Below are 25275 nucleotides of genomic sequence, written 5' to 3'. Positions count from 1 at the left end.
TGCTTTTAAAATCAGGAGCAACGTAAAATTGTCTAGTTACTTGCCATCTGTCTACAGTATGTTGTTTATCTGTCGGTCAGCCTCTGTCCTGTACTTCTAATGCCAGGGAGCAAGTGAGTTTCTCTCTGCCTGGTAGGCCTCTGTTCATATCTGAGGCCTACCAGGCTGTTTCTAGGCAACGCCGCCTTTTTTTTTTTTTTAAATTATTATTCTCGCTAATGAGCAGGGCAAGGAAGCCTAGAATGTTTTTGGTGATAATGGTGAGGTTGGCGAAGAAGCAGTGGAGTGAAGGAGGTTCGGGGGAGAGCAACTACAGCTCTGGGTCCAACGTATTGGATCTGGTAGAGCAAGCTTGTTAGTTCAAATTACAGAACGAAACCTTTTAAGTTTTCTTTGAAAGAATAGACACACTACCCACATTTTGGTCTCTGCCTGGCTGTGTGATGTTAGTTTTCCCCTCAGTTCTCAGAATTGTGGGGGTTAAAGAGCATGAGATGAGTCCTAGTACCTGGCCATCTTGGGTTCACCAGATGATTCCATGACACTGGGGACAGGCTGTCCTGTTCCTCTCTTGTTGCAAAGTAAATATGGTTGGGGAAATTCAACCTATGTTTTGATGTTTTATATATTTAATGATGTGTTATGTAAATGTGTTTCTATTGATATGCAAACCACTGTGGGTTCCCTTCTGGGGGCTGCAGGCTTTATACGAGCCCAAACAGAAACACGTTTTATCCCGTATAAAAAGCCTTGCAAATATTTTGGTCTCATGGTCCTTTTGTTCCAAAGATAAATCAGTATAGAACCCCGAAAGGGTTAATTCTTTCTTTTTTTTTTTTTTTTTTTGCTGCTGTTTTTCCTCTGGCCTGGACTCCTGCAGCCATTTCCTGCAGCCACTTCCTGTTCAATGTTTTCTTTTCTAGAAAAGTAAATGTCTCTGCCTGCTTAAGCTGACACTTGAAATTCAAGTTCTCTCACGCACACTGCCCCATCATGACAGGTACAGATGGTTTTAAGTGTTGTTTGCAGGGCTGATCTCACCTATCTGAAAAACTACATGTTTATCATTCTGAGATTTTAAAAAAAGTAACTTGGAGAGAAAAAGAAACACAGAACTGAAGTGCACTTTTCTTGTCTTCCTGGAGTAGATGCTATTAAACTTGGGGCGGGCATGTACCGTTTCATTGTCTCCAGGGTTGGGAGGGTTGAGAAAACCTTGGAGTGCAGGATAAATGAGCAGGGTGCGTGAGAGATGAAAATTTACAAGAGTTCCAGTCCCAGCTGTTACCCCAGAAAGGTCAGGCTATAGGTTTCATTTAAATTGTAAAGGTATTCTCATGGGCAAGTGAAAAGTAGAGGAGACATTAAATGCAAAACCTCGTTCACTTACATTGAGTGCTCTTCCCAAAACTAAAGCCTCATGGGGCCGCGTTCACTGCCTCCCAAGCTGACCTGCAGCCTCAGGACGCCCACTCTTGCTGCCGTGAAGCGAAAACTAAACATAGAAAGAATGTGATAGCGCACAAAGACCTCCAGGCCTATCCCTTTCCTTTTGCAATTACCTCAGACTCCACTTGATTGCCAGTTTCCCTGTACGTACCCGGATCAGTCCAGACTGTGGGTTGATCCTCCTTTCCAGCAGGTGGAGACAGACTAAAACTGAAAGGATATCCTATATGAGGACAGAGCCTATCCTTTAACCCTTCAGTATTCGTCTGTCTCCAGCAGGTGCAGCAGCTCACCCTTCGTTCTCTGCTTAGGCTAGTCGGCCTTTTCTTTCTTCTTCCTCTCGGATCAAGCAAGTACTTATTCTTATTTTCCTTAGTCGTACAGGACTTTTTCTTTAGTGATTTTTTTCCTTTTCTTCTGTGGGAGACTGTTCCGTCTCCCGGCTCTTGCCGGTCTCAGGGGGGCTTTGCCCCTTGTGCGCTGCATAGCCTGAGTCCGTTCCGCTTCCAGGTGTGGGGACCGAGTCTCTCCGGGTCTCGTCTCCCCCCCCCCCTCCGCCTGCCGAGAGGGTTCAGAACCTGACTGCTGCGTTCAGTTAAAAAAAAAAAAAAAAAGTGAATAAATATTTAAAAGGGGAATTTCACTTATTATAAGTTGCAGGTATTCCCCTACCTCCAGTTTATTTGCAGCAGTAGACCCATATTTTTCTTCTTCGGGTCTCAGGAGGCTTGAACCGGCAGCCAGACAGGCAGGAGTCAGCAGAATTCCCCCCCTGCTTCACTCCAGGCCTCCAGGCTATCAATCAAATTTTTTCTCTGCAGCCTTTTTTTCCTCAGAGCGGCTCTCTCTTTGCCACGGGCAGGCAGCCTGCCTCTTTTCTGCCAGCCCCCATCGAGTTTTTGCCGTGGGGGTTTCTTCTATGCCTCCCTGCCGGGTGGGGAAGGTCCCTCCTGGGCAGGGAAGGCAAATTTAGCCCGGGGATCCCATCCCCAGAGCTTGGCCAGGCCGTTCTCGGGTCGGGAAGCCCAGGAACGGTGGCCATTTTGGATTTTTTATCTGCTCCGTTTTCGGAGCTCCCTGGGGCTGGGGGGGGGCTGAATTTTTTTTTTTTTTTTTTTTGCAGCTACCCCCCGATTTGAGCCCCCCAGGAAGGGTTTTTTGTCACCCCCTTGCCTCCCCCTCCCCCACCTGGGATTTTTGGGCTCGTTTTTTCTATGTTTTTTCCCCTCCTCCTGCGTAAATTCCCTTTAGTTAGCATGCAGGAGGAGGTGGAAGGTTCCCCCCTTGCCTCCCCTGGGGACAAATCAATTAAAAAAAAAAATTAAGTAATTAATTTAAACAAAAATTTCCCCACTCCGTGCCGTTGACAGTTCGGCCGGCTGCGGAGCCCCCGGGGTCCCTTGGGGTGCGGGTGGTCCCGGAGGTGCCCCCTCCCTGCCCCCCCCGACGGATCCCGGTACTCCCAGATCCTATAGCCAACCCGGTTGCGTTAATCTTCCTGGTACCGCCTCTTGTCCACGGATATGGTCCCGGTCCTGGCGGGATCCTGGTTTCGGCAAGCGCCTTCTCCTTCCTCCCACGCCCAAACAGTTGCCCTGAACGAGCTCCCCCTCCCGGTGGCAAGCTTTGTTTTAAAAAAAAAAAAAAAAAAAAAGGAAACCCCATAATCACTCTGTGGGCTACTTCTGTGGTCGCGTCTCAGGAGGGTTTTCCCGGTTTTCAAGCGGCCCCGGTACGCCTGCTCGAGGCTCCTTTGAAGCGCACTCTGATGTTTTAGCACCGGGGATGTGTTCCACTATTTGCTGCAGTTTCCTGCTGTGGGCAGGTCTCACATGGGGTCATCGGCAAATTTCCTCTGTGCCCGGGACCTCCCGTGGCCTGAGGCTGCGCATTCGACCCTTCTCCGCCTCCAGCCGGAGGCGATTGCCTTGGAGAGGTCCGCCACACGGCTCCTCTAGCTGCGCCACTGGTCGGCCGCTCCGGCCTCCTCAGCCCGGTGGGGTACGTTGCCATTCAGAGCTAAGCTGTTCCTTGTCCAGGACCTTGAGAAACTAGGGCTTCCTTAGGAGACGGTAGGGGGCCATCAGCTCCCGGTGGCCCGTCCAAAGCCATCCTAGTCCTTTATATCCTCTAGTCCACGCTTTCGGGGCCAGAGTCGGTATACCCCACGCGGGCACGGTAACTCCTCAGGGGGGTTTGTCCTTCGTGATTGCAGTTTTTGTTGCAGCATTCTTGTAGGTGCCATCCCTTTCGCGAGGGTTAGCCCACGCGCTCAATCCTTACGCCTGCACGTACTCTGGAGTGTCTTTGCCTCATTCTTCGGTCTCCTTCTGAGGCGGTTGCCTTTCCCTCTTCTCCGCGGACCAGGTCCAGTTCCGGTTGGACCAGGGGGTCCTCAAAGTTCTCAGACACGGGTACGTCTTCGCCTTTCTCGAGTTTGCTGGGATCTTTTTTTCTGTTTCCCCGGGTGGTCGGTCCCTGCGGCATACGGTGGAGCAAACCCCCGCCAAGCTCCTGTGTCTGGGCGCGGAGGCCCCAGTCCCAGCCAACGTACTTGCCACAGGCCACTATCCTATTTTCTTCATTCACTCTTAGACCTCACAAGAGTCCCCGGGCCCTCAGTTCCTGCTTCTCCGCATGCACACCCTGTGAGCATACTCGCGCCGTCCTGCCCCAGGGCATTCCTCGTCCCACTCGTTTCTCACAGTGGCATATTCCATTTTCCGTTTCATCGGGGCTGCCATAGTCTCTTCGCGTTCGCGTCCTCCGCCGGGACTTCGAGTTCTGGGCGCTTCCCTTTGGTCTCGCGACGGAACCTTGCATCTTCACCAATGTCTAGGTGTTGATGGCAGCAGCTCTCCGCCAGGCAGGACTCCTCGTCTACTCTTATCTAGGCGTCTGGCGCGCCCGGGCCAAGGCGGAGGTTCTTTGTCGGCGGTCGGTGTATCGCGTGCTAGCTCTCTTTGCATCCCTGGGATGGATACTGTATTTCTCTTAAAGCAATCTTCAGCCCTTCCCAGAGTTAGAGTACCTGAGAATCCACTTCGACACCCGGGTAGACAAGGTCTTCTTGCCTCGTGCGCGGGCCCTCGAGTTGTTCGGCCGGTTTCAGAGTCTGCCCTTGCTTCCTTCTTTGACGGCTTGTGACTGCCTGTAGATCTCGGGCTCCTCGGCTCCTACCCTCGACCTAGTCCCTTGGGCTCTTGCTCCAATACGGCTGTTCTAGATAACTTTGCTGTCCCATTGGCAGCCACTGGCGGAACAGTCTCACACAGTTCTCCCGTTCTTGGGCTCTACCGTCGCTGTCTTACAGGGGTAGATTCCCCCTTCTTCTTTTGCTACCGGGCCTACCTCTCCAAGTTCCCCAGCGGACAATAGTGCCCACGGCTGCCAGTCTTTCGGGCTGAGGTGTGGTCTGCCTCTCCCAGTATGCCCAGGGGACCTGGCCAGCGTCTCCGTCTCGCTGGCACATTACGGAGGCTCGGGCGATGTTCCTAGTTCTTCTGGAGTTTCTCCTCTCATACTCGGCAAGGCGCTACGGGTCTTGCCCAACTACTCCACCACCGTAGTTTGCACCAATCGCCCAGGTGGTGCTCGAAGTCCGTGGGTGGCCCTGGACACCAGCCTTCTCTTTGCCTGGGCAAAGCAACACCTACAGTGCCCGGCGGCCTCCCACTCCGCGGGCTAGGGGAAAGTTCAGGTTGCTTTCTCCACCGTCAGTCGCTAGATCCCGGGGAGTGGGAACTCTTTGGCTCAACCATGGTTTTCTCATCTGCAGGTGGTCCCCTCCCACCTGGGCCTCATGGTGACTCTTCTCAATACCATGGTAAATTGGTTCTTCCGCTGGAGGGACCACGGCTTGACGGGGGTAGTTGCTTTGGCTCTCCCTTGGCAGGCGGTACGTCTTTTTCTACTTCCCCCCCCCCCACCCCCCCCCCACCCACTGGTGTCTGGTTGGGAAAGTTCTCAGACGGATAGTTATCCACCGGTGTCCCATGGTTCTGGTAGCGCCTGAGGGGCTGTTCAGGCCTTGGCTTGCAGTTTTTTCTCAACCTAGCGACGGTCGGACCTCTGCGGCTACGCCATCTTCCCTCTGCTCCCTAGTCAGGGACCTGTATTTTTTCGACCAGGCCGTTCACGCTTGTCTAGCGCCCTGCCTTTTTGAATGGCGATGTCTCCGGTGCGAGGGTTTTTTGAGGAGGCCGTCTTTGCCTTGCTTCGGGCCTGGAAACGATCGACTCCCTGGCGTACGTGCGCATTTGGAACGTGCTTGAGTTTGTGCGAAGTCGGGTTTCTCGGCGTACTCCGCACCGATCTCGTTAGTCCTTTCTTCTCCGAGGCAGTCTCTCCGAGGGTCTTTCCTTTCGTTCTCGGCACGTACAAGTCTACCCCTCTGCTCTCTCCTGGGTCGAGTGGCAGGTCGTCCCTGAGCGGCCACCTGTTTGCGATTTGGACTTTCAGGAGCGTCGGGCATCTCCATCCACCTTTTCGCCAACTTGTCCATCGTAAAGTTTTCTCTCGGTTGTTCGGACCCCTCTGTACGGCTCTGTTCGACCCTCTCCGTCGCGTCACCCTGCAGGCCCTTTCGCTTACGACTGTCTTCTGGTCTTATCTCCTCTGCTCGCCAGATCCAAGCGCTGTCCTGTCGGGAACCCCTTTTGCGATCTTCCGACTCCAGGGTAGCCCTCGTACGGGCCCTTCCTTTTTGGGTGAAGCTTAGTCTAGCTTCTTGTCCTTCGGTCGGCGGAACTCCCCGCATTTCTCCTGCGTCTGGTGACTGTCCCCGTTATCTTGATGCCATACGGGTCTCCGTTACCTCGCTGCCATACGAGTTCTCTTGCTCTATTTCTTGGTCCCCGATGGCCTTCGTGCATCGGTCCATCTTCCTGTTCCCTGGAGTGGGTCCAATCGGGGTAAGCCAGCTTCTGAGTCCACTATAGCACGCTGGTTGCAGGAAGTGATCTCTTCGGTTGTTGTCATGGCCTGGCGGTTCCCCGAGGGTCTTCCGACTCATTCTTTGCGTTCACGAGCTCCTTATTGGGCGAACATTCACTTGTTCTCTCCGTGGGAGATTTGCACTGTTCATACTTGGGCGTCCTTATCTCTTTTTGTTCGACACTATCGCCTAGATGTGTAAGCTCTGCTTCGGTTCTTTTGGGCTACTAGTTCTTCGAGCGGGACTGTCTTGATCCCACCCGTTTTAGGGAAGCTTTGGTACATCCCACAGTCTGGACTGATCCGGGTATGTACAGGGAAAGGAAAATTAGTTCTTACCTGTTAATTTTCGTTCCTGTAGTACCACGGATCAGTCCAGACGCCCTTCCCTGTTTGTCTTTTTCTGTCCTCTCGAAGCTGTTTTTTCTTGCAGATCTGCAGAGTCTACTATCTCATTTTTGTACAAAAATACTGAGCAAAAACACCGGAAGCCTTGGTTGTTCTCATGCCAAGAATATGCAAGAGCGGGTAGTTAGGCCATGTTCCTTACATTTTTCTACAGTTGCTCCATTGAGCTTTATGGTTACTTGCTTGATCCTACTTTGGTCGTCTTGTTTTCTGCTTTGACATACGTTATACTGAAGGGTTAGAGGATAGGCTCTGTCCTGATATAGGGCATCCTTCAAGTTTTAGTCTGTCTCCACCTGCTGGAAAGGAGGCTCAACCCACAGTCTGGACTGATCCGTGGTACTACAGGAACGAAAATTAACAGGTAAGAACTCATTTTCCTTTTTCTCTCAATCTCCGATTGCTGATGATCCACTGTACTAACTCCCCACTGCTGAAAATCCTCTGTGCCCATCTCAAACTCTACCTACCACTCCCCCATCACCGAGATTCTTCTGTGTCCATCTCATGCTCTTGCTCTTACACTCATTCTCCTGCTAAGGATCCCCCACACCACTTGTGGTCTCGTATCTTTTCAAGGGACGGTAACGCATAGACAGAGTTGAGAAGGCTAAAGTCTCAACTGTGTCAAGTCGTGTTCAGAATGTTCACACTACTGCTACCTGTGATATAGTGGGGGGGGGGGGGGGGGGGGGATTTTGCGTCGACATGATACCATACAAAATGCCTTCACTCATTGAGAACAAATGGTAATGCAGAAAAAGCATCTGAAGTGGTAATGAGTTGAAGAAAGACACCCACAATACATGAAAACATAAACGCACTGTCAAAAGATCCTATAAGGACAGAAGACTCCTGCACGGAAAACTCTGTTGCCAAAGGTATTAACTTGGGGGTCACATTTGGAGAGATCCTCAGCTAGAAGGGAATACAAACCAGATTCTTCGTATTACAGAAGAGAGAAGGGATTCCAAAGTTGGTCTCATAAACCATTTGGGGACCAATGACCCAACTATAAATTAAGTCAGTGTAGTATGGAGGAAGGGACTTAGGCAGCTGGCAAAGCCCATGACATTTTTGGCACTGTTACTTGTTCATGGTAAAAAGATGAAGGGCTATGTTATATTGCCAGCTTGAGTATTTGGTTCAAAACCTGGTGCTAGGAAGGGGATTTTAGGTATTTTGGGGGGTGAGGCTGTATATGGAACAATAAAAGACTGTACGAAAGTGCCGGCTTGCATCTTTCTGTGAGAGGAAAGAGGATCCCATCTGAAAAATTCAGATCATACGTTGACAGGTGTCTAAACTGCATGCAAGCCCATGTCACCCCCAACACTCTAACTCGGTGGTTCTCAACCCAGTCCTTAAGACACACCCAGCTCCTCCTCCTCCTCGCCGCAATCTAGCCTTGGGAGACGCGCGGCGGGTTCCAAGGCGTAGCTCTGAGGAAGGATGGGACAGAAAGGGGTCGACGGTGGAGGGGGTCTTTTCTCCTGGTCTCAGAAAACTTTATTGTCGCGGTCATGTGTACTTCTCTGTTGCCAGAATGATACATAAAGAGCCTGAAATAAATACAAAAAGAGAAAAATATATAACAGTAGTAATCAAGACCACACAGGAAGGCAGAGGGTGCCAGACTAGTTAGACGCCTTCTTAGAAAGTGGATAAAGGAAAGGAGGGCGGGAAGTAGAGGACGACCTTACGCCGCACGTTGAAAACCTCTTCACGTCCTCCACCTCTTACCACTCCGTTGGAGTTGTTTCTCTTTCTTTGCATGGTCTAAACCAAAAACAAAGTCTTAATGTTTCAAAACGACTTGAACAAAAGAAAAAAAACCCAAAATACGTGTGTGTATATAAATATATATACACACACGCATGTATATAATATGTGTATGTGTTTTGGGGGAAGGGAGTTTGGGGACGCCCTGCGTCACGTGCAGCCGGCGTGGTACGTTCCGGCCGCTCTCGGGCTGCGGCGCGTGAGGGGCGGGAAGGAGGAGTGGCGCTGGCAGTTGAGGCCCTGCTGTCATTTTATATCGAAATAACATGAATATTGTTACAGCTTTATATGTTATCTAGTAACAGCGAGGTTTCCGGTCGCTCTCTTATGCGGAGTGTGCGCGTGTGGAGGGGGTGGGGATTTATTTATTTTTTTTAGTTTTTTTTTACTTGTCAAAGTTCCAGAAAAGAAACTATTTAATTATACGTGTATTTATTGTATAATAGGATAAAGCGGAGAAGGGACTTTGTGGCGGGAGGTTCTTGGGCTTCAGCTACGTTCTTTTTCCTCAAAACCACCACCTTTTTAAAAGAGGACATAAGCAGGAATTTCCGGGCAGAAACATACTGTGGTTTTTTGTTTTTTTTCACATAAAAGTTGTAATTTTTGCATGTATTTTGGTCGAAGGAGAACACAGGATTTTTGTTCACCTCCCTCCCCCCGAAGACGAACGCAGCAGCAACGGCAGGTAAACTGAGTGAGGGGAGATGGGGTTAGAATGGGCAACAGAGGGACTAAGCGTTGATGTGGGGAGCTGATGGAGGCCGTGATAATTTTAAAGCATGGAACGGAAACCGTGAAACATTTTGTCATCCTTTTTATATACATTTTATTTTTTAAGTTGTGCAAAAGGCATGCATAAGTGAGTACATACTGCAGATTTCCATAGAGATCTATTGTTTGATTGAATTAAATAGAAATTAATTTGCCCTTCTTTTAAAAAAGATAGTAAACTAGATTCCTGGGATTCCCCCACCCCTTTTGTGTTTTTTTTTTTTTGGAGGGAAGTGCTTGTCTGTTTTATTTTATGTGTGTTTCTCACTTCTCTGGACATCATGTGCAGACTTGGCTTTGGCGCTTTAACATAATTTTCTTGTCCTAATTAGACTGTGGTATCCCCCCGCCCCCCCCCCTCTAATAATCTAAATTGCTTTTTGGTAGTGATTTGCGGTTTTTTTTTTTAACTTGTATTAATCCTCAAGTAATGCGGGTTTTTTTTTATATATACAATATAGATTTAGGACGACCAAGTACCCTCCATGCTCTACTTGTAACTAGTTTAAGTTATCTCTCCCCCTCTGCATCTCAGTCTCCCCAGTTCCATACCCCTGTTTCATTATAACTTTTCGCTCCTTCTAGTTATTGTTAATGTTATGATTCTTAAGTTCCATGTAAATCGATGTGATATGACCTAGCTCATGAATGTCGGTATAGAAAAGCATTAAATAAATAAATAAATAAATTCAGAGGGATAGCTGTGCTAGTCTGCTGTAGCAAAAATCATATGAGGCCTCTACAAGGTGGGCGCCCCCCCCCCCCCCAGCATATAGTATTTTATGCTTATTTAGTTCTCTCAGGTGAGGGTTACTTGTCTGAATGTCATAAAAGAAGATCATTGCACTTGTAATTTGTATGAGGCGAGAGTATATGATCTATATTTTATATATTTTTAGAGGCAGATGACATGCCTAGGGGATGATTTTTTTTATCATGTTTTGATGGGGTTGAAAGAACACAGACTTGTTGCTAACATCTGATCTTGGAAAATATTTGGAAGAACTTTCAGGGATTGATAGAACAGTTTTGAAACCTTAGGAAAATGCTTTTTGGTCTGGACAAACTTTATTGGAGGAAGCAAGGTGAAAAAAAATGCCAAGCACTCAGAAAAGATTTTTTTGTTCTAAATAGGGAAAGGTGGTTTGTTCCTTCTTTGGGTGATAGCTAAACTCTATGCTTGGATTTGCTGCTTTTAGTCAGGGTGGGAGTGGTCTGTGAAGGTTGAGATGATCTGTTTCTCACTACTGCTAGCTGTTACTGGTATTTGGATTGGTACCTGTTTTCTTGTATTAAAGCATGTTTTATACCTAAAATGGGCTCTTGATTTAGCAGTCTGCTTTTGAGGATGGGCTGAGGATGTGGCTGCCATATCTGGCATCTTTTGGCTTGTGATGCTTGCCTACATTCTATACCGGTGAGCAGTGCAGGTAGACAAGGGTTGATTTAACAATTAATTTGGGTGCAATATAAATACTTCTAAAAAAATTTTTCCCCCTGAAATCTCATACATAAAGATATCTCCTTTGCTGAAGTTCAAGGCATTCCAGTTGGATGTTATATATTAAGGTGATTTGTTTCTTTTCATTTGTTTATGCAATTTTATTTGTGCTGCAAGGCCTTCCTGCAGTAGCAATTGGATTATCACATATATTTTTTCCTCTAACTCTAAGTGAGATGGAAAAGAAATGTTTACATTTCTAGTTAGATTTGTTAAATATCTATGCTGATGGGTGCAACCACTGCTAGCTGCATAATGTATGAAATAGTTATGGCTGATATCAACATTGAAACCAGTAGTTGTATTGATGACATATTGGAGCTCTTTTGCAGTTGGTTGATGTGGAAATAGCTCATTAAAATACACAGTACTCTGAATATACAAGTTAGGGTTCTGATGCAGTAATATTCCTTGTTCAACATACTGGCTTGATCCTAGGATTGTTGATGTTTATGGTCGTCTGAACTGACACTGATTACCAGGGATGGGCATCCTGTTTCTCTTGGGTGTAAGTTGCAGTAGTATCCGCTACGCCAGCACTTTGTTGATAGCAGAAAAGTCCTATGAGCAGCCTTTGTTTCTTTGCCCTTTATATAGTTAGACTTTTTGATGCAGCTTTCTGTGACACCTACCTTCACCTGTTCCATATATATAAATGTTTGCTAGAATTTGCACTTTTTATCTAGTCAAGCCTGTAAGCATTGGGATTGTCTATAGAAGGGATAGGTAACTCTTGTCCTTGAGTGTCCTTTTTTTTTTGTCTTTTGCTTGATGTGACAAAATTTGATTGTTATTCTGTGATCCTGATGTGGGAAAGCTGTCAGTCAAGTGGAAACTCATCTGGTAATGGATTTGGTTGACATGAATAATCTAAAGATGATGATCAGTGATGAATGTTCTGAAAGATTTTCTGCTCTTTCCACACTTCAGAGATGTTCTAAAGTATCTTAAAATAGTGGCACTAGGGATTTAATTTTTTTAAAACTTATATTCATGGAGACATATTGAGGTTTTGAAAGCTCTTGCTTAGCCACCTTCAGCAGAGTAAACAAAGTAATACAGTAAACGATGGCAGAAAAAGATTGTGGTCTATCCATTCTGCCTAAAACTTTTTTTTTTTTTTTTTTTTAAATAAAGGCTAGTAACTGCCACTTTGTGCAGGTTAACACAGGTTACCCCTTTTCTTCATTTCCATCCTTTAGCCATTAGGGATCTTATGTGCTTATCCCATGTCCTTTTAAATTTCATTACTGTTCTTGTCTTCACTACCTCTTCTGGGAGGGCATTCCTTGCCGCCACCATTCAGTGAAAAAATATTTCCTAATGGTGGTCCTGTGTCTTAACACCTTGGGGTTTCATTATCATGATCTCTAGTTCTGTAATTTTCTTTCCATTGGACAAGATTTGATTCTTGTGCATCATTTTAATACTTTTTAGGTATCTAAAAGTCTGTATCATATCTCCCCTGTCTGTCCTCTTCTCCAGGGTATAAGTATTCAGGCGCTTCAGTCTCATCCTATATGACTTTTGATGCAGACCTCTCACTATTTTGGTTGCCTTTCTCTGGAATGTTTTCATCATATGTCTATCCTTTTTAGGCACAATAATTTCGTGCAATCCCTCTGTCTAATGTGTGAACATAACCACTATGCCAGAGGTAAATAGGCAAAAATCCTAAGCCCAACACTTGAATAAATGAATTTATTAAATATATTATCTTTATACACCACGCTGACTTATGTGAAACATATATGCATCCTAAAATCTAATAACTTAACATCAATAATATCTCAATCATACTACATCCATCCATTCGTTCAGTAAAATCCTAAAACATATACGATGTAAACATATACAGTGTAAACATTATGACATAAATTAACACATGTTTAAACATACCCCTATTAACATCATTCTACCCTCTACATCTGCATTTAACATGTATTTTCCAAAAATACCCCTGTTAACATTAGTCTACCCGCTCCATATACATTTAACATATATTGAAATCATCCACTCCGACGAGTTCACTCGTTTCGCCTGTGAGTACAGGCTTCCTCAGGGAACCTTTGTATGTTATGAATAAGGGTCACTTTCCTTATAAAACTTCTGCTTTAAGCATTTCCTGATCTCTCAATGCTCCTCCCAATCATATGTTCAACGCCATGATGTATAAATCTCCTTCCATATATATGTTTCTCATTCAGCCATGCTGTAATATATTAATCGAAATAACACAACATAAATAAGAATTAATAAACCACGCGATGAGTTCTACATCTCACCCAACAACCAAATATAGTATAGTACCCAGGTTTACTTTACCATTGTTATATATTAATTTTTCAAAAGTGTATTCCTTATATAAACCGCCGGTAACCTCTTGGCCGTATACAAACGGATTTTCACAATGAAGTACAATTGTCCGTATTCACGTTCTTGTAAGCTTTAATTTAGCATGCTTTGCATTCCACTGCGACGGTGATCATGAACACCTAAAACATATTGATACAAGTAAAACAAATTAACCTAAACCATATTCAAAACGAATCGATGGTCTAAACCCATATTACCAAACACAATTACATAACGCATGTATTTACCAGTATGTCTTGTATTAGCATCTCGAAATTTCCCCTCTCATTCCACATATTACCGTGTGCGGTTCACTGCTTCTCCTGTCGCCTTGCTATCAAAACGCCGCCATCAAACTGAAACCCTAACCGGTATTTAAATCTCCCACTTCCTGTTACGTGACACTCGACGGCGTCATGTGTTAACGTGTTCAACAAGCACTTAACCAACCAAGGGATCTGACAAACCGAATCTGATCTATCGTATGCAATGATTATCCTCACAATGCCACTTCAAGACCCATAAACGCCTCCCATTCAATCGTCTCGTTGAGACCATTGGGGTAAACAGTATTCCATTGATATATGAATTTCTGCTCGATTCTCCTTAAAATATTCGAGACGTCTCCCTGTTGTCGTATGCAACATTGCTGAATAACACAAAATCGCAATTGGTCAACATCATGATCCTTCTCCTCCCAATGCGATACTAGCGGGGCCCCCGTTTTTTTGGTTCTTAATCTACTCTTATGCTCTATTATTCGTTGTCTTATGGTTCTCGTAGTAAACCCTATGTAAACCAACTCACAGGGACACATAATAGCATAAATCACCATTTTAGAATCACAGGTAAAGTGACCTTTAATAACAAAATTATGCCTCCAATGGGAAATTTTTAATGTTTTAATTTCCATCACATTTTGACATGTTGAACATTTGCCACATTTAAATTGACCCCAATCATCTTGAACCAGTGCATCCTGTGGTTTGGATAATAACGATCTAATACTAGCCCCTCTGCGCATTGCGAATATCGGGGGTTCTTCAAAACCTGGTAAGGATTGGATTATGTGCCAGTATTTGAGAATGCATTGTTTAATAACATGAGATTTTGTTGAAAAAGGTAAAGTGCAAATAGGTCTAGTGACTTGGTTACGAGAACTGGGTAATAGCAGATTTGTTCTGTTGGCATATAATGCCCGCTTATATGCCCGTTTAATGCACCCAGATGGGTATCCTCTATCCTTAAATTTGAGAATTAAACTTTCTGCATGGTATTTATAATCATTAACAGTAGAACAAATACGGCGATACCTCAAAAATTGACTTATGGGAATGCTTTCCCTAAGCCTCTTCGGATGGAAACTATCAAAATGTAGTGTCGTGTTCTTGTCAGTGGGTTTGATGTATACCGATGTCATTATTTTACCATCACCTAATTTCACCAAAATGTCCAAAAATGGTATCTGTATATTATTTGATTGAACTGTAAACTGCAAATTAGAATCGCATTCATTCAGGTAATGTATAAATGCCTGCAAATGTTGCATGTCACTAGTCCACACAAAAAATAAATCATCTATGTACCGTTTGTAAAATCTTATATGCTCAAAATGAACGGATGTATATAAATACTTCTCTTCATACGCCGCCACATAAAGGCAAGCGACGGAAGGCGCCAATGGAGAACCCATGGGGATTCCTTTTATCTGTTTAAAAAGATGTTCCTGAAACTCAAAATAAAACTCAGTGATGATTATTTCCGCCAATTGTGTAATCATACATTTTTTTGGGGGTCGTACCCCTAATTTATCCAAAGCATTGCTTATGATCATTAACGCCTCCTGTTGCGGTATATTAGTATATAGAGAGGTAACGTCTGCTGTGACCAACAAACTACTACTATCAATATTGCTGATTTGCTCTAACTTATTAATAAAGTCAGTGGAATCTCTCACATAAGATCTTATATCTTTCACTAACGGCTGTAACACACTATCTATATATTTTGCTGCGTTCTCAAAAAGTGAACCCCTACCTGAGACAATTGGCCGCCCCGGGGGTTTATCCATTGATTTATGTATTTTTGGTACAAAATATATATGGGGCGTAACAAAAGTGTCCACATGTATAAACTTTGCAACTCGATTAGTAATAGATCTTGATCCTTGAGCGTCCATGACTACATCATTGATACGGTTTTTTATATCCTGACCTGGATCTAAATCGATATGTTCATAAAACTGCTCATTATGTAATTGTTGCCATGCTTCCCTATCATAATCTATAGTATTCATTATAACCAGGGCACCCCCCTTATCTGCTCCCCTGATAGTAATATCAGAATCTTGACTAAGATTATGAATAATGTTCATCTGTTGTTTGGTAATGTTATAACTAGTCCATTCCTTCTGATCTTCTATAAGAGCCACTTCTCTACCGATTATCGTTTCAAATGCATGGCAACAATTACATAATGAGCAGTTTTATGAACATATCGATTTAGATCCAGGTCAGGATATAAAAAACCGTATCAATGATGTAGTCATGGACGCTCAAGGATCAAGATCTATTACTAATCGAGTTGCAAAGTTTATACATGTGGACACTTTTGTTACGCCCCATATATATTTTGTACCAAAAATACATAAATCAATGGATAAACCCCCGGGGCGGCCAATTGTCTCAGGTAGGGGTTCACTTTTTGAGAACGCAGCAAAATATATAGATAGTGTGTTACAGCCGTTAGTGAAAGATATAAGATCTTATGTGAGAGATTCCACTGACTTTATTAATAAGTTAGAGCAAATCAGCAATATTGATAGTAGTAGTTTGTTGGTCACAGCAGACGTTACCTCTCTATATACTAATATACCGCAACAGGAGGCGTTAATGATCATAAGCAATGCTTTGGATAAATTAGGGGTACGACCCCCAAAAAAATGTATGATTACACAATTGGCGGAAATAATCATCACTGAGTTTTATTTTGAGTTTCAGGAACATCTTTTTAAACAGATAAAAGGAATCCCCATGGGTTCTCCATTGGCGCCTTCCGTCGCTTGCCTTTATGTGGCGGCGTATGAAGAGAAGTATTTATATACATCCGTTCATTTTGAGCATATAAGATTTTACAAACGGTACATAGATGATTTATTTTTTGTGTGGACTAGTGACATGCAACATTTGCAGGCATTTATACATTACCTGAATGAATGCGATTCTAATTTGCAGTTTACAGTTCAATCAAATAATATACAGATACCATTTTTGGACATTTTGGTGAAATTAGGTGATGGTAAAATAATGACATCGGTATACATCAAACCCACTGACAAGAACACGACACTACATTTTGATAGTTTCCATCCGAAGAGGCTTAGGGAAAGCATTCCCATAAGTCAATTTTTGAGGTATCGCCGTATTTGTTCTACTGTTAATGATTATAAATACCATGCAGAAAGTTTAATTCTCAAATTTAAGGATAGAGGATACCCATCTGGGTGCATTAAACGGGCATATAAGCGGGCATTATATGCCAACAGAACAAATCTGCTATTACCCAGTTCTCGTAACCAAGTCACTAGACCTATTTGCACTTTACCTTTTTCAACAAAATCTCATGTTATTAAACAATGCATTCTCAAATACTGGCACATAATCCAATCCTTACCAGGTTTTGAAGAACCCCCGATATTCGCAATGCGCAGAGGGGCTAGTATTAGATCGTTATTATCCAAACCACAGGATGCACTGGTTCAAGATGATTGGGGTCAATTTAAATGTGGCAAATGTTCAACATGTCAAAATGTGATGGAAATTAAAACATTAAAAATTTCCCATTGGAGGCATAATTTTGTTATTAAAGGTCACTTTACCTGTGATTCTAAAATGGTGATTTATGCTATTATGTGTCCCTGTGAGTTGGTTTACATAGGGTTTACTACGAGAACCATAAGACAACGAATAATAGAGCATAAGAGTAGATTAAGAACCAAAAAACGGGGGCCCCGCTAGTATCGCATTGGGAGGAGAAGGATCATGATGTTGACCAATTGCGATTTTGTGTTATTCAGCAATGTTGCATACGACAACAGGGAGACGTCTCGAATATTTTAAGGAGAATCGAGCAGAAATTCATATATCAATGGAATACTGTTTACCCCAATGGTCTCAACGAGACGATTGAATGGGAGGCGTTTTATGGGTCTTGAAGTGGCATTGTGAGGATAATCATTGCATACGATAGATCAGATTCGGTTTGTCAGATCCCTTGGTTGGTTAAGTGCTTGTTGAACACGTTAACACATGACGCCGTCGAGTGTCACGTAACAGGAAGTGGGAGATTTAAATACCGGTTAGGGTTTCAGTTTGATGGCGGCATTTTGATAGCAAGGCGACAGGAGAAGCAGTGAACCGCACACGGTAATATGTGGAATGAGAGGGGAAATTTCGAGATGCTAATACAAGACATACTGGTAAATACATGCGTTATGTAATTGTGTTTGGTAATATGGGTTTAGACCATCGATTCGTTTTGAATATGGTTTAGGTTAATTTGTTTTACTTGTATCAATATGTTTTAGGTGTTCATGATCACCGTCGCAGTGGAATGCAAAGCATGCTAAATTAAAGCTTACAAGAACGTGAATACGGACAATTGTACTTCATTGTGAAAATCCGTTTGTATACGGCCAAGAGGTTACCGGCGGTTTATATAAGGAATACACTTTTTGAAAAATTAATATATAACAATGGTAAAGTAAACCTGGGTACTATACTATATTTGGTTGTTGGGTGAGATGTAGAACTCATCGCGTGGTTTATTAATTCTTATTTATGGTTGTGTTATTTCGATTAATATATTACAGCATGGCTGAATGAGAAACATATATATGGAAGGAGATTTATACATCATGGCGTTGAACATATGATTGGGAGGAGCATTGAGAGATCAGGAAATGCTTAAAGCAGAAGTTTTATAAGGAAAGTGACCCTTATTCATAACATACAAAGGTTCCCTGAGGAAGCCTGTACTCACAGGCGAAACGAGTGAACTCGTCGGAGTGGATGATTTCAATATATGTTAAATGTATATGGAGCGGGTAGACTAATGTTAACAGGGGTATTTTTGGAAAATACATGTTAAATGCAGATGTAGAGGGTAGAATGATGTTAATAGGGGTATGTTTAAACATGTGTTAATTTATGTCATAATGTTTACACTGTATATGTTTACATCGTATATGTTTTAGGATTTTACTGAACGAATGGATGGATGTAGTATGATTGAGATATTATTGATGTTAAGTTATTAGATTTTAGGATGCATATATGTTTCACATAAGTCAGCGTGGTGTATAAAGATAATATATTTAATAAATTCATTTATTCAAGTGTTGGGCTTAGGATTTTTGCCTATTTACCTCTGGCATAGTGGTTATATCCTTTTTAGGCTGCATAGAAAGAGGCATTACCAGTAGGAGAAAGGAGGTGATAATGCCCTTTTAAAGGTCTTTGTTAAGGCCTCACCTGGAATACAGTGAGTTCTTGAGACAGATATGGGGATGATCGAATCTGATGATCTCAAGGTTTCCAAACAGGTGGATAAAGTGATGGCAAAAGCCTGAAAGATGCTTGAGTGTATAAGGAGAGGAATGGTCAGCAGAAAAAAATGAGATTATACTGCCTTTGTATAAGTCCCTGGTGAGACCTCATTTGATATACTGTGTACCTTCAAAAGGTCCACAGGATGGAGTCTGTCCAGAATGTAGCTACTAAAATTGTTAAGTGTTCTTTGTTGTAAAGTGTATGAGGATGGACTTAAAGATCTAAACATGTTATCTGTCTTGAGGCCACAAATGGAAAAAGCAGAGTTGCTTACCTGTAATAGGTTTTCTTCAAGGACAACAGAATGTTAGTCCTCATACATGGGTGATATCAGAGCCCCAAAGTGGAAAACTTATGTCAAAGTTTCTAGAAATTTGACTAAGCACACTGAGCATGCCCTATACCACGTGTCCACGCGGAGTCCCTCTTCAGTCTCTTAACAGAATTAGGTGGGTTTCACAAGGAGTAACATCTGCTGTCCTCTGAGAACACCTATTACAGGTAAACAACTCTGCTTTCTCCGAGGACAAGCAGGATGGTAGTCCTCATACATGGGTGAATACCGAACTACAGACTGCTCCCCAACACAAAAGAGGACCAACAGACATATAACCAGGTGCCAACGGGCACAACACTGGTGCTGTTGGTAACAGAGGGGGAGACAGCCTGAATCCGAACAACGGGTTCTAGGTTGGGAGAGTTGGGTTCTACACTTCAAACAGGTTCCGAAGGACAGACTGGCTGAACCTACTGTTGCGTCGGCTATCCCAATTAGACAGTAATGAGATGTGAATGTGCGGAGAGAACTCTACGTCGCAGCCTTCCAGCTTTCCTCCAGAGGAACTGTTCGCAAGTGGGCCACAGACGCTGCCATGGCTCTCAGTGAGCCTTGACATGGCCCCCGATGCAGTCCCACCTGGGTATAACAGAAGGAAATGCGATCTGCTAGCCAATTGGATATTGTCTGTTTGTTTGACAACGGCAACGCCAGACCTATTCTTATCAAAAGAAACAAAGTTGGGCGGACTGTCTATGGGCTTCTATTCGCTCCAGATAGAAGGCTAAGGCTCACTTGCAGTCCAATCTGTACGATACTCATTCGCCTTGGTGCAGATGGAGCAGGTTTAGATGGAAATCCGTTACCACCTTAGGCAGGAACTTAGGGTGCAAATGCAAGACCATCCTGTTGTGATAAAATCTAGTATAAGTGGATAAGTCACTAAGGCCTGGAGCTTGCTGACCCTATGTACTGAAATTAAAACCTCCAAAGATATGACCTTCCAGATTAGGTACTTCAGGTCAAAGTTGCGCAGCACTCAAAAGCAGCTTTCATCAGCTGAGATAACACCATGTTTAGGTCCCAAGACACAGCAGGAGGCCTTATGGAGGAGGCTTCAACTGAAGCAGGTCCTGATATGGGCGTAAAATCTACTCCACAGTGGAATGTGCCATTTGCACTCAGGTGAACTCTAATGGAGTTGGTTTTAAGCCAGTGTCCAATAGGTGTAGAAGCAGTTTTTGTGTGGGGCAGGAGAACTGATCTAGGCCCTTCTGCTTACACCACATAGAAAACCTCCTCCACTTCAGTCTGTAGGACTTCATAGTTGAAGAATTTCTAGAAGTCATCAGGACCTGAAACACATCTTCTGAAAAATCAAGAAGCTGCAGAATCAACATCCAAGCTGTGAGCGACAAAGCCTGGAGGTTGGAATGCCACAGCCTGCCCTGATCTTGTGTGATGAGATCTGGGGAAGTCGTCAGACTGATCGGTTTCCAGATGGACAACCCCTGCAGGAATGGAAACCAGACCTGTATCGACTTAAGAGGATCATAGTCCCTCTGTCCTCGCGGAGCTTCAAGAGAGTCTTTGCTACTAAGGGAATCTAAGACTAGCATAAAGAAAACCCTTGCCCAATGAAGGGCAAGGGCGTCTGAGGCTAATTTGCCATCTGACCTGTACAGGGAGCAGAATTGAGGCACCTTTCTGTTGCAGGTGGACGCAAACAGATTTACATCTGGGCTCCCCCAGAGGCGGAAGATCAGATGCTCTACCCCCTGGTTCAGGGACCACTCGTGGGGTCTGAAGGCTCGATTCAGCCTGTCTGCTACCATGTTCTCTGTCCTGGCCAGGTACATGACCCTGAGCACCATCTCATGGGACAGGGCCCATGACCAGATGTGGACTGCTTCCTTACACAAAGGTATGATTCCGTGGCTCCCTGCTTGTTGACATGGCTACCTGGTTGTCAGCCTGGATCAGGGCAACTTTGGCTGTCCAACAATCTTTGAAAGCCCATTGTGCATACCTGAGTGTCCGAAGCTCCAGGAAGTTGATTGACAGCATTTCTGAGCATACCAAGACCTTGGTTGCTGAGTCCATCTATACGAGCTCCCCACCCCAGGGTAGATGCATCCGTAATTAGGACAATTTGAGTGGGGAGACTCAGAAACGAGATCCCCTATTCCAGATTGGAAAGTACCCAGCATCAGGACAATGAGTCCCAGAGAGCCAGAGTGACTCAGATGCGATCCTGGAGGCTCTGAGTGGCCTGCCGCCACTGTGACCTCCAGGGTCCATTGGGCTTTGCACGTGTGCCAAGGGAGTAACATGGATGGTTGTGGCCATATGACCCAACAGCTTCAAGATGTGTCAGGCCAGTCCTCAGGCAGGGCAGAAAGGCTTTGAGCCATGTCTGTCTCTCGCTATTTCTGTCGCTCTCGCTCTTTCTCTCTCATATAAAAACTGTTTAAAAAAAAAAAAGTCTGGCAGGTCTCTTATGAAGTCCAATCAAGGTGACTGGCTGAGATGGGATTTTGGGTAGTTGAAAACGAACCCTAGTGACTCCAACACCCGAATGGTAAAGCGCATGGCCCCTGCCTGAGATGTGCTCTTGACCAGCCATTGGTCCAGATATGGGAAGACATGCACACTCAGTCTGTAGAGGTGCGCCGCTACCATGGCCAGGCATATTGTGAAGACCCATGGGGCGGACGCAAGCTGTTACTGGAATTGCTTTGTTCCCACCACAAATCTGAGATACTTCCTGTGACTGGAGAACATCTCGATGTGAGTGTATGTGTCCTTTAGGTTAAGGGAGCATAGACAGTCCCCTTTTTGCAAAAGGGGGATCAAGTTGCCCAGGGAAATCATGTTGAACTGTGTTGTGTGTTTGGTTTTTTTTTGTTTTTTTTTTTTTAGAAGCTTGTTCAAGGCCCTTAGGAATCCTCCTGTTCCTGTGGCATGACAGCAAGCAAATCAGGAAGTACCTGGAGTAGAATCCATGCCATCTTTGCCGTGGTGGTACGGGCTTGACTGCCCTGGCCATTAAGAGGGAAGAGAGCTCCACTTGTATTACTTCCTGATGCACTTCCAGCCCCTAATGCGGGCATGGAGGTCAGTTAATTGGTACCTCCTGACAGACAATGGACAGAACCTACTGGTCTGAAGGTACACTGGGTCACTGGTTCTCAAAAGAACAGCAGCCTGCCCCTGACTGGAGGTTCCATCATCAACTGGCATATGCTCCCTATGGCCCAGTCAAAACCCCGTCCCCGAAGTTTACTGATTGCTGGCTGGGTTTTGGGATTCTCTGCTGTTTGGAACGGCAGCAGGAGCTCTGATGGTGTTGACTGGATCGAGGAGGCGGAGGATAGTACTTCCTTTGACCTGGGCTTGATGGCCTCCCATATCACTCAAACTTAATTTCCCTGTTAAATGTAACTTTGCTTTTTCATGTTCAACCTTTTGTTTTGGTTACTGTTCTTGGTTCAGTTCCCCTATTCGATGTGAACCGACCTGATATGGTCTCTACCATGAAGGTCGGTATAGAAAAGTGTTAAATAAATAAACTTTGGAAATAATGCAGAGACAGTTTGGAGTATGGGGCGGATGCTTTTCCAGTTAGTTACCTTGTCCTACCATATTTAATTGGAAAATGCAAATAACATGGAATATATTTGGCTTGGCAAAGAGAGAAGTTACCTAATATTGACGTGTTGGTCCTTGCAGTTTTGATAACTGCAAGGACCACCACTGGCAGTGACCAAGTCCAGAGGGATGCTGGGCTGCATGGAGAGAGGCATAACCAGCAGGAAATACCCCTGTACAGGTCATTGTTGAAGCCTTATCTGGAGTATTGTGTTAAGGTCTGGAGACCATATCTGAAAAAGGATAGAGATATGATGGAAGTAGTCCAGAGAGAGGCAACCAACATGGTGTGAGGTCTGCACTGGAAGACTTATGAGATTAAACTGAAGGACCTAAATATGTATAACCTGAAGGGGAAAAGGGAAGATAAGATATCAATGATGTGCAAGAATCAAACCTTCTTTTTAAGTGTAAAAAAACACCATAGAATCAGGGGTCATGATATGAAGCTCCAAGGGGGTACACACAGGAGCATCATCAGGAAATATTTCTCCATGGAAAGAGTGACATGCCCTCTCGGAAGAGGTAGTGAAGCCAGCGGTAATGGAATTTAAAAAAGGCATAGGATAAACACAAGAGGACCCCTAATGGCTAAAGGATGGAAATGATGAAAAGTTAACCTGCATGGAGTAGCAATTACTAGCATAGAAACTTATTCGGCAGACTAGATGGACTGTTAGCGTCTCTCTTTCAGCTGTCATTTACTGTGTTTCTGTGACCATAGTGTGTAAGATGCAACCTACAGGAATAAAGTATTTTTGGATCTCGCCCCAAAGTTTACTAATCCCAGTATAACATTCTCCAGATGATTTTCAAATTGGGGTTCTCTCAGCCCATGGGTGCTGAGAAATTTGTGGGCTAGAAATTTGACAGCTGAAGTTACTTTTTTTTGGGAGAGGGCAGGGAGGAATAAGAATTCAGTGAGCTGTTCAAATGTATGTGGAGGTTGTTTTAACTTTGCTAGGAGAAAAGGGACTGGGTTGAAAAACTGTCTGCTTGAAAAGTGGCTGATATGCAATTTAATTCATTCATTAAGATTTAACGGTATTCTCGTTTTGTAAAGAGAGAATATGATGTTGCCTTTCCCGTATATGGGTGACTGTTATTTCACAAGAATCCTATTTGCTTCATAGCTTGGTTGGACCATGTTGTGACAAATATAGGGTCGAGTTTATTTCCTTTATGGGTCTTAATGAATGAGAAGATTTGTCTATTCAGTTGTCATTTGGAAAACTACATGTAGAGATGGCAAATACTATTTTAGCTTTTTGGGTGGCCAAAACAAAGCAGTGCCCTAGTGCTGCTTCCACTTCTACTCTTTGGCCTACTGCCTCATATCTCTGTAAACAGTACTTGTCTTTGCCTTCCCCAGAGATACTGTCAGCTGCAGTCCTGTTCTAAGATGGAAATTGAATCCAGTTTCCTGGCCCTAACTGCTACGTACTCTGTTGGAAAAAAAAGGAATTCATACTCTCACTCTGCAGTGTGCTTTATCCTTTAAAGTTTTTTAAGCAGTCTTGTTCTTAGATCTTGCTGTAAAAAAACCCCCCAAAAACAGTTAAATGAGCATCTTGGTGCTCCTGGTTTTATCTCTGATTCCATTTACCAGACTTAGCACTTGAGGTTAAACGGCAAGAACACACACTTTGAGGGTTAGTGCTCTGCTAATAGAAGCACTGGTTTAAAACCTCAAGTCATTTATCTCCAGTTTTCAGATGAGACATTAAAACATATGCTTTCTACTTCCTATATAATATTGTGATGCTAAGATATTTTTCTCATACTAGTGTGGATGCATAACGTTCCCTTCCCAGGTTGTATGTACAGACATAGCCTAATTAAGTTCAGAGAAAATTCTGCTTAATTTTTAAGAACATAAGAACATAAGAAAATGCCATACTGGGTCAGACCAAGGGTCCATCAAGCCCAGCATCCTGCTTCCAACAGTGGCCAATCCAGGCCACAAGAACCTGGCAAGTACCCAAAAACTATTCCATGTTACCATTGCTAATGGCAGTGGCTATTCTCTAGGTGAACTTAATTCTACATATACCTTCATAAATGGATTTCGATGTCAGGTTTGCTGAATTTACAGAGAATATTAATGGGGACTGCTTTTTGTAGAATGCACCCAGCTCTAGGAGAGTGGTCTTGTAACATTAATGATGTTTTGCAGAGTTTCACATAGGTTTCCATGCTCCAAGATGTGCTGTGCTACTGGTAGTCCATGGAACACAAGGTTACTTTCATACTGAAAACATTATTAAATTGTTTCCTTTGAGCAAGTGCAGTCAATTTCATTATACAAAAGCTCTGAGACCTACATTTATCATTTTGCTATATTTATAGCAAGCATAGTGCCTGCGTTAAAGGGAGTGTGGCTAGTATTTCATACTATTGCTGAAATCTCTCTCTCTCTTTATACATATATATCTTGCAAAAAAGGTGTAGTTATGTCCAGTGATAATACGTTGTCATGGGCGTTATCCTATCACATTTGTTAGGAGCTGATCATTTCCCTAAACTCCGCCCTA

At 43.9% G+C, this 25275-nt stretch overlaps 1 protein-coding gene across 2 annotated transcripts in view; it reads left to right on the top strand.

The window, feature by feature from the left end:
* The window catches only part of GNB2 (G protein subunit beta 2), a 176234-nt gene that overhangs the window by 16767 nt on the left and 134192 nt on the right, over nt 1-25275 (top strand). Inside the window, exon 1 of one of the 2 annotated variants that reach the window (XM_029580387.1) lies at nt 8862-9262. The exons of the other annotated variant lie outside the window; for it this stretch is intronic. The gene's annotated coding sequence lies outside the window, so the exon portion shown is untranslated. Of the gene's footprint in view, nt 1-8861; nt 9263-25275 lie in introns of those variants that run through there. 2 annotated transcript variants of the gene reach the window in all.

This window comes from Rhinatrema bivittatum, chromosome 16 (assembly GCF_901001135.1).
Source record: "Rhinatrema bivittatum chromosome 16, aRhiBiv1.1, whole genome shotgun sequence".
NCBI lineage: Eukaryota > Metazoa > Chordata > Amphibia > Gymnophiona > Rhinatrematidae > Rhinatrema > Rhinatrema bivittatum.
The sequence above is the reverse complement of the archived record's forward strand: the minus strand, read 5'-3'. Positions and strand labels throughout refer to the sequence as shown.